A 10,114-nucleotide genomic window follows, 5' to 3' on the forward strand; every position below is an offset into this window, starting at 1 on the left:
AACTAAATTCCCCTTGTATTAAGAACCAGTGGGGGCACTATATCTGATCACATTTGAGTAATCATAAATAGTTATAAAAACATCATATGAGATGTTATAGAACCTCGAAGAGGTAAGAAAGCAAGAACTGCTAAAGAGTATGAACCTTATGGTTTATACGTTGGAAGAAGATCCATTAAGCCTTAAAGAAGCTATATCCTCATTGGATGCTGAATTATGGCAAGAAACAATAAACGATGAAATGGATTCTCTAAAGTCTAACGAAACATGACACTTAGTTGACTTGCCTCATGGTTGCAAACTAATCAGTTGTATATTGAATTTTGGAGGAAATAACTAAAACCTAATGGTATGGTTTATGAATGCAAGGCTATCCTTGTAATAAAAGGTTTTAGACATAGAAAAATATAGACTTCTTCGACATTCATTCACGAGTCACTAGAACCATATCCATAAGAGTACTAGTCCCTTTAGCCGCAATTCATAACTCGATAGTACTCCAAATGGATGTGAAAGTTTCCTTTTTTATGGTGAACTAAAAGAAGAAATCTATATGGAACAACCTGAAGGTTTTGTGATTCATGAACAAGAAAACGAAGTTTGTAAGTTAAACAATTCTTTGTGAGGTCTAACATAAACTTCTAAGGAATCACATGATAAATTTGACATTTTAATGTTAACAAATGAGTATGATGTGAATGAAAGTGACAAATGTATTTACAACAAATATGTAAATAATATTTGCACGATCATATGTGAAATCATTGTTTATCAACAACATTGATAAGAAAGACCTAGACAAAGTTGAAGTAATTCTTGGTTTCAAGATTACTAGATCAGAAAAGAGAACTTTTTCGATGAATCTCACAAAGTTGAGAATATCTTAAGGAAATGTAATTATTTGACTGTAAACTTGCTAGCACACTTTATGATCCAAGTGTAAAACTTTTCAAGAACACTTGAGATGGTGTTAGATAAACAGAATATGTGAGCATCATTGGCAGTCTTTAAGTATGTCATTGAATGTATTAGACTCGACGTTGGCCACGTCGTGAAACTTTTTTTCAAGTTTACTAGTAGACGCATGAGAAGCATTGCCATGCTATTGAAAGAGTCATGAGGTGCCTTAAGAAAATTATGACTCTAGTATTACATTATGAGAAGTATCCTATTGTACTTGAATGGTACAAGATACTTATGAGAAGTATCATATTGTACTTGACTAGTACAAGATACAAATGAGAAGTATCATATCGTACTTGAAGATACAAGATACAAAATAGAACATCATTCAAATGAGTCGTAAGCGACAGTGGCTGCACATTGAGCATCACTGGAGGAGTTGTTTGTTGAAACAAATGATATTGACTCAATCCACTATGGAATGAATCTGAGATGAAAACACTAGAGAAAACTAGTGAAGAAGCGAGTTGAGAAGATGCTTGTTAGTTGAAAAACCTTAGTGGGTGAAATGTTTCCAGAAGTGTTAATTCATTGCTGCAACATGATGAGATAAAACCGCAAGTGCACGGTCTTATCGAAGTAGTAATAAAGAGTATCGTTCCGACAGGGAGTAGTTCAATTTAATTAACCTTTAGAGATGATTAGAAGAGAGAAGAGATTGTAGATTGGGGGTTTTTAAACGGTTGAAAGCAATATAATAAAAGAGCCTTGAGATCGTTGGTTTCATCTAAGTGACAAGTCCTTCTCAAACCAAAACCATAAGCTTATAATGTTATGTTGGACGTAATTTCTCAAGACAGTTTCTCTTAAGTTCCTCTAGCAACCAAGCCTATTTCGCTGACTTGATTACTATTGGATTTTGGTTCCTCTAACAACCAAGCCTATTTCGCTGACTTGATTGTTATTAGTTCCCTTGAAGATCGAAACTATATGTCTCAAAGATTGCAAAGCCTATTTCGCTGACTTTGCAATCATTGTCTGAATTCACTTGTTCGAATATCAAAGCTCCACTTTCGTTTTATGAATTGATATTTGGAATAATGGACGAACAATTATCAAACCCTCCACTTTCGTTTCCACAGTTTGATAATGGTTAATCCATGTTAAGACGGTGAATTCAGATAAGAAATTAGGGTTACATAAGATTAAGGCTTAGGGCTTGGTTTGATTATGATTATGTCATTTAGACTTATCCAACAATCCCAAGACAAGAAGAAGTCTACTCACTCATGTTCATCGTAGACATGGGGGAGAAGAGAGAAAGCATGAAAGTAAAAGACAATAAAATAAAGGAAAGGAAAAGAACTTTATTTAGAAAAGCAAATGTCACTTATTGTATTCCAAGTAAAGATGAATATTAGTGATGGCTAGCTACTCTATTTATAGTACACAATTGACTTAAAATCTAAGCAAGTATATTCCAAGAATATTCCTCGGTAGATTGTGCGCCAAAATAGAATAGCTTGGAGTCAAAGCAAAAGCAGCAAAAGGTCTCTGGAGGGTGGCACGGCCGTGCCAAGGCTAGCACGGGCCGTGCCAGGCTTCTGACTTGTGGGAGATATATTTTGTTTCCCAATCTTCATTTTTTTGTGTCCAATCTGCTCCAAATCCCTTTCTTTTGCTCCAAGACTCTCTCCATCCAATATTCTTCCCTGAAATATAATAAATTGCATTTTAAAGTAAACTATTCTAAAAAGGAAATAATACTAATATAAAATTATATAAAATCTAATTAAAACTAAACTAAAAAGCATATTAAAATAACATATAAATGACTCATCAAACTCCCTCATACTTGAATCTTTGCTTGTCCTCAAGCAAAAGGCATAAACATAGTAGCATCGACAGTTAAATCAAATGACAAATTAATTAAAGCACATGTCTCCTCAAGGGCTTAAATCCCAAAATGTACACTAATCACAAACTCAAGTATTTCTTGAAATCTTTATTCTACCCAACGATCAAGTTTCAAGTGAGTGTGTGTGTGAAGTCCAACCCTTTTCTTGCTCCTGTATAAGATAGGTATTATGAGGAAACATGGTCTAATCCTAGCACTAAACTAACCAAGAAAAATTCCTTCTACAATTCACATAAGAGATATGGGATTTTTTTTGAGAATCTTTGTTCTTTTGCCATATGCACATTTTAAGTTCTTTATTTAAGGAACAACATTTTCACGTAGGAGGTCGGAGGGCCTACCCCCTTCCCCAATCTAGATTCAATGATATTCCTTAAAACATCGTCTTCACGTAGGAAGTCGGAGGGCCTACCTCCTTCCCCAATCTAGTTTCAACGATGCTTTTTAAAGTTTTTCTCAAGATAACAATCACCTTCACGTAGGAAGTCGGAGGGCCTACCTCCTTCCCCAATCTAGATTCAGTGATGAGATCTTGGAATTATTTGGCTTTTTGGCTTTTTATGATCTCCCTTATACTCACTTATACTACTGGCGCTTTGAGAATTTTTAAAGGTTAATGTACCACTAAGATTAGAACGCGTTTCCTTAAAATACCCATTCATACATTCACTCAAGGGAAGCAACTTTGTGTTTTTCTTATTGGAGAATTTTATTCACTTTAAAACAAGATGTGGTTATATCAAGAAGACTTAAAACACAAGAGTTTGCTTTCATGTACAAGAATCAACAAAATAAGAGGAGACAATGAAAAATTTTGTGTCATGATTTTTTTTTCAATAAAAATTAGCTGCTTAACTATGCCTTTTACAATAAAACAAAACAAAAGAATGAAGTTCAAGGGAGTTTGGAAACACTACGACTAAAGACACTTTATTAGGCTCCCCCCACACTTAGGAGAAGCATTGTCCTCAATGATTCAAGGGAAAAGAAAAATAAAAGAGAAGGAGAGGTGGAAGAGTGAGATAGAGATGGAAGAGATAAGGTGAAAAAGAGGAAGAGGAAAGCTCACATTTTTATTGAGGTCCATAGGGAGGGCCCTGAAGGTGTAAGTGTTGCATCATGTTCCGAAGCATTCGGTTATTTTCTTCGGATATGCGGTTGCCTCGTAGGACATCATTTCTTAGCCCAGATAATTCAACACCTTGCCTTTGTTGCTCGGTGCTTATCCTTTGTACCTCGGTTTGCATCCATGCCCATCTTTCATTGTTGTCGTTATGGTCATGGGGCTCTTCCTCATGGTGCATCTGGGCACCTTCTTCGTCACCTTGATTATGCTCTTCATGTACCTGTAATCCATCACCAACATACAACAAATTTTCCTCCACCTCGGGGTTAGTCCGAGATGGGTTAGGAAGTAGAAATAAAAGTGGTATGCGAAGTTGAAGTGCATAAGTCATGGGTGGGTGAATTTTAATGAAGTTCATAGCAACAAGAGTTTCAATATTAAGTCTATTGTTGCCCTCAATTGGATTTATCCCATCTTCCTCACCTACTCCAAACTTTTTAGCGATGAAGGTAATGATACCACCGACTACTATCTCAGCTCTATTGTCAGGTCTAGCTCCTATGGAGGAAAGGTAGTCAAGTAGGTAGAAACAAGTATTAACGGGGTTGTTATTAAGCATTGCCCAAAGCATAAAAAGTTCATCCGTCCTAGTTGTTCCTACTTCTTTTCTACCCCAAATTGTACAAGCCATGACTCTCTGGAGGTATCTAAGCACGGGGTTGTGAATGTTACTAGCCTTGTTGTTGCGAGGATTGTATTGCCTTAACCCGGTAATGCGTTTCCAAAAGAGAGCGGGGTCATAGTGTTCCGACTTTAAATTTGGATTCCAAGAGTCATGGATGAACCCCGCATTTGCAAAGTCCATCTCTAAACAGAAATTTTCAAGAGACATCTCATAATCCATATTCAAAAGTCGGAAGGAAACTCTATGATCGGGGTTGTCAAAATTCACCTTATCCTTCGTAAATTCAATAGAACTTAAGAATTCATAAGTGAAATTTTCGAAGCCCTTCATAGGTCTAAGCATGTCAACCCATCCTAAATTTCCTAGTAAGCTAAACACATTATCCCTTAGTCCTAGCACACTCAAAGTATAAGGATCTGGATATCGACAAGGATGCAAAGGTTTAGAGAGAAGAATTTTATACCTGTCCCTTTGCTTGGTGTCCTTAAAGATTATTCCATGATTCTTGGCTTGAGTTTTCTTTTTTTGTTGTGGTCCTCCGGAAGAGCTTGCTCCACCTTTCCTAGATGCCATTTTATCCAGAACCTTGGTTGACCGTTTGTGTTGTGGGTGAGGGTTGGGTTTTGAGAAATGTTTTGAGTAGAAAAGGTTGGTTGGGTGATGGGGTTGGGGTTTGAGTAAGTGTTAGGAGTTGGATTGGGTGAATTGATGAAGAATTTGTTGGTTTTTAGGTAGGTGAATGGGGGCTACGAATTTGATGATATTTGGGAGGGATGGAGGAAAGTTGTTTTTGATTGATGGGTTATGATTGAAATGGGTTTGTGAATGATTGGGTGAAGAAATTATGTGAAATGGTAAGGTTTTGGGGGAGATATGGAAGCTTTGAAATTCTATGGTTATGGAGGTTTTTGAGAGAAGTGTAAATGGAGAGAAAGTTTGTGGTGGAGAATGAGGGAAGAAGAAGATGAAAAGGTGGGTTTATCCTTACCTGTAGTCGGGCACGGCCGTGCCAACCTTAGCACGGGCCGTGCCAACTTTCTGGATTTAAACTGGCATTTGGATGGTTAAGGTCTGGCACGGCCGTGCCAGTGTGAGCACGGGCCGTGCCAAGGTTTTGGACAGTGGCCTCAAAATTTTTCTCGTTTTGCTTGAATCACCTTCGGACTATTACCTACAGAATAACTTAAAAACAAAAACGAAAGCAGTTAAATACGTGGGTTGCCTCCCACGAAGCGCTTCTTTATAGTCATTAGCTTGACGTTATAAGAAAGTGTCCTTAGAATGGGTCAAAGAGGTCATGTTGTGTAGATGGCGCTAATAAGCGTTCTTTCACTTTATGACCTTTGATCATATTACAAGAGTAGAGGGCGGGACCTTTCATATAATTCTCCAACTCAAATCCTATCAACTCATCACTCACTTGAAAAACAATCCTACCATTTTGAACATCTACTATAGCACCCGCAGTTGCGAGAAAGGGTCGTCCTAAGATTATAGGGCATGCATTGTCCTCATCTATGTCAAGCACCATGAAATCAGTTGGGATTTCCATCCCTTCTATTTTGACGGGGACGTCCTCGACATATCCGACAGGTTGTATATCAGAACGATCGGCTAACTTCAATGTTGTGTCGGTAGGCTTTAGCTTGCCCAACCCCAGCCTTGTAAAGAGGGGTAGGGGCAACAGACTAACACTAGCTCCTAAGTCACACAAGGCATGGTTTAAGGTTTCATTCCCTATCATACAAGGGATGGCAAAACTTCCGGGATCTCTAAGCTTAGTAGGTGGCTTCTTGATGATTGTACTAGTGTCCCTTGTCAAAGCTATTGTTTCATTATGATCTATAGCCTTTTTCTTTGAAAAAATTTCTTTTAAAAGCTTGGCGTATAGAGGCATACGAGACAAGGCTTCAGCATAGGGGATTTTAACGCAAATGTTTCGAATTATGTTAAAGAGTTTAGTGAATTGAGCCTCCGAGTTGAGCTTAGTAGGCCTTAAAGGTGTTGGGGCTTTGTTCTTATCAAGTTGTTTCTCACCTTTTATCACACCATTCTTACTTAGACACCTAACACTCTCCTTCTTGACATTTTTGGCCTTAGTAACAGTCTCTTCTATCTTACTACCCCCCAGAAAAATAGCGTTGACATGAGCTTTGGGGTTTGTTTCAGGTTGACCGGGAAAGACTCCCGGTGTTTGAGAAGAGGTGGCCACTTGCTGGGCCACTTGGGAGATTTGGGTCTCAAGCATTTTGGTGTGTGTGGCGATGGAATCAACCTTGGTATTGAGCTTGGAGAGAGAGTCGTTCAGAGATCCTGTTTGGTTTTTTAACTCTTGAAGTTGTTTATTTTGATTCATCATGCAATTTTCCAACATTATTTCCAAACTAGATTTCTGAGCTACTCTCTGGTTGTTTGTATAGCCAGGTGGTGCTGTTTGCCCATAGGAACCTTGAGGATTTTTGTAAAATTTTTGATTTGGCCTCATTCCTTGGTTGTATTGAGCGTAATTTAGTTGCTCAATATTGGCAGCACTACCTAACTGACAATCAACACCTGTATGACCAGTTATACCACAGACTTCACAAGTAGGGGATGCAGGAGAAGGTGGGGCAGCATTAACATTAAGTTTTTCAATTTTTTGTGTTAATGCCTCAACCTTAGCAGCAAGGTGGTTATATTCAGAGACTTCGTATATACCTGCCTCTTTCTTAGAGGGAGTAGGAGTGGTGACCGCTCTTTCGTTGGTCCATTGATAGTGATTTTGAGCCATGTCCTCAATCAAAGCGTAAGCCTCCGTGTAGTTTTTGTTCATTAGAGCTCCACCTGCAGCTGCATCAACAGACATTTTAGTGGTATATGTCAAGCCATTATAAAACGTGTGGACTATAAGCCACTTCTCTAGGCCATGGTGGGGACAAAGTCTAAGCATTTCCTTGAAACGCTCCCACGCCTCATAGAGAGACTCCCCATCTTTTTGATTGAAACGCGTAATTTGGTCTCTAAGCTTAGCTGTTTTAGATGGGGGGAAAAATCGGGCGAGGAATGCTCGCCTCATATCGTCCCATGAAGTAATGGAACCGACTTCTAGGGAATGGAACCAAGCGCCAGCTCTATCCCTTAAGGAAAAGGGAAAGAGATGAAGTCTTACGGCTTCTTGGTTCTCTTTTATGGTGCCACTGAGTCTAAGGAAGGAAGAAATATGGAGATTTGGATCCTCAGTGGGTGATCCAGAAAACTGGTTTTGCTGCACTAAATTGAGTAGTGCAGGCTTGACTTCGAAGTTATTACCCGCAACCGTTGGGTACACGATAATAGCTTGTGGCTCTTCCGTTGAAGGAGTAGCATACTCTTTGAGAGTACGTTCAGCCATAGCGGTATTATTTTGTGCCTCTCTCTTTTTCTTATGCAAAAACCTTTCGATCTCAGGAATAAATTCTCCGAGACTTTTACTTCTTCGCATAAGAAACCGAGAACCCAAGAAGTTAGTGGTAAAAACAAAAGAAAGAAAAATAGAAGAGAAGAGAAAAGAGAAGAGAGTTCTAATCACTAAGAAAGAGTTAATTAAATTAGTTTACTCCCCGGCAGCGGCGCCAAAAACTTGATGAGATAAAACCGCAAGTGCACGGTCTTACCGAAGTAGTAATAAAGAGTATCGTTCCGACAGGGAGTAGTTCAATTTAATTAACCTTTAGAGATGATTAAAAGTGAGAAGAGATTGTAGATTGGGGGTTTTTAAACGGTTGAAAGCAATATAATAAAAGAGCCTTGGGATCGTTGGTTTCATCTAAGTGACAAGTCCTTCTCAAACCAAAACCATAAGCTTATAATGTTATGTTGGACCTAATTTCTCAAGACAGTTTCTCTTAAGTTCCTCTAGCAACCAAACCTATTTCGCTGACTTGATTACTATTGGATTTTGGTTCCTCTAACAACCAAGCCTATTTCGCTGACTTGATTGTTATTAGTTCCCTTGAAGATCGAAACTATATGTCTCAAAGATTGCAAAGCCTATTTCGCTGACTTTGCAATCCTTGTCTGAATTCACTTGTTCGAATATCAAAGCTCCACTTTCGTTTTATGAATTGATATTTGGAATAATGGACGAACAATTATCAAACCCTCCACTTTCGTTTCCACAGTTTGATAATGGTTAATCCATGTTAAGACGGTGAATTCAGATAAGAAATTAGGGTTACATAAGATTAAGGCTTAGGGCTTGGTTTGATTAGGATTATGTCATTTAGACTTATCCAACAATCCCAAGACAAGAAGAAGTCTACTCACTCATGTTCATCGTAGACATGGGGGAGAAGAGAGAAAGCATGAAAGTAAAAGACAATAAAATAAAGGAAAGGAAAAGAACTTTATTTAGAAAAGCAAATGTCACTTATTGTATTCCAAGTAAAGATGAATATTAGTGATGGCTAGCTACTCTACTTATAGTACACAATTGACTTAAAATCTAAGCAAGTATATTCCAAGAATATTCCTCGGTAGATTGTGCGCCAAAATAGAATAGCTTGGAGTCAAAGCAAAAGCAGCAAAAGGTCTCTGGAGGGTGGCACGGCCGTGCCAAGGCTAGCACGGGCCGTGCCAGGCTTCTGACTTGTGGGAGATATATTTTGTTTCCCAATCTTCATGTTTTTGTGTCCAATCTGCTCCAAACCCCTTTCTTTTGCTCCAAGACTCTCTCCATCCAATATTCTTCCCTGAAATATAATAAATTGCATTTTAAAGTAAACTATTCTAAAAAGGAAATAATACTAATATAAAATTATATAAAATCTAATTAAAACTAAACTAAAAAGCATATTAAAATAACATATAAATGACTCATCACAACATATTACAAAATTGAGAATCGTTATTGCAATGGCAAGAGGCGATTATTAAGGCACGAACACATAGGATTAGAGAGCTAGCTACTATCAAAAGGAACGGTTAAAGTATATCATGTACGTACTGATGAAAGAATTAGTAAATCATTTGACGAAAGGAATTACTAGAAAGAAAGTCCTAAACACATCCAATAGGATGGGACTAATGCTTATAGATCACTAAGTGATGGGAATCCGACCTACATGATTGGAGATCCCAAGACCTAGGTTCAATGGGTAATAACAAGTCATGAAGTGGTAAAACATACTATGATAAGGTTTAAGAAAGCATGATCCTGCAGCGAAAGAAGGATGAGGTAATAGAAACTCTTAATGAGGTCTATACTCTATGTTGAGTGGGGTACCTAGTTACAAGAGTACCCTTGATAAACTCACCTATATGAATGTGGAACTGAGGCCGGTCCTATGAAATTTAGAGGCAGAATTCCTATAGTGTTCATTAAAACTGGGATACACGTGCAAGGCCATAAACACACCGACTTATAGAATACACCTTAAGGAAAAGGTTTGTGTGCGAGTTCTATGTCTGAGATAGAGTTCAATGCTATAGGAAACAATTGACAAGTCAGAGTATTATCCGCTATGCAAAGGTTCAATTTGTTTGCAACACCTTTGTTTATTAGCAACCTTATGGAAACGTCTTT

At 38.1% G+C, this 10,114-nt stretch overlaps 1 non-coding gene across 1 annotated transcript; it reads left to right on the plus strand.

Moving 5' to 3' along the window:
- The first annotated feature begins 7,472 nt into the window (after positions 1 to 7,472).
- On the plus strand, positions 7,473 to 7,579 carry LOC120577766 (small nucleolar RNA R71). Its single transcript, XR_005643748.1, has one exon. It is a non-coding gene; the product is annotated as a small nucleolar RNA R71 (small nucleolar RNA).
- Positions 7,580 to 10,114: the final 2,535 nt, after the last annotated feature.

The sequence above is a fragment of the Medicago truncatula genome, chromosome 8, assembly GCF_003473485.1.
Source record: "Medicago truncatula cultivar Jemalong A17 chromosome 8, MtrunA17r5.0-ANR, whole genome shotgun sequence".
In the NCBI taxonomy this organism is placed as follows: domain Eukaryota; kingdom Viridiplantae; phylum Streptophyta; class Magnoliopsida; order Fabales; family Fabaceae; genus Medicago; species Medicago truncatula.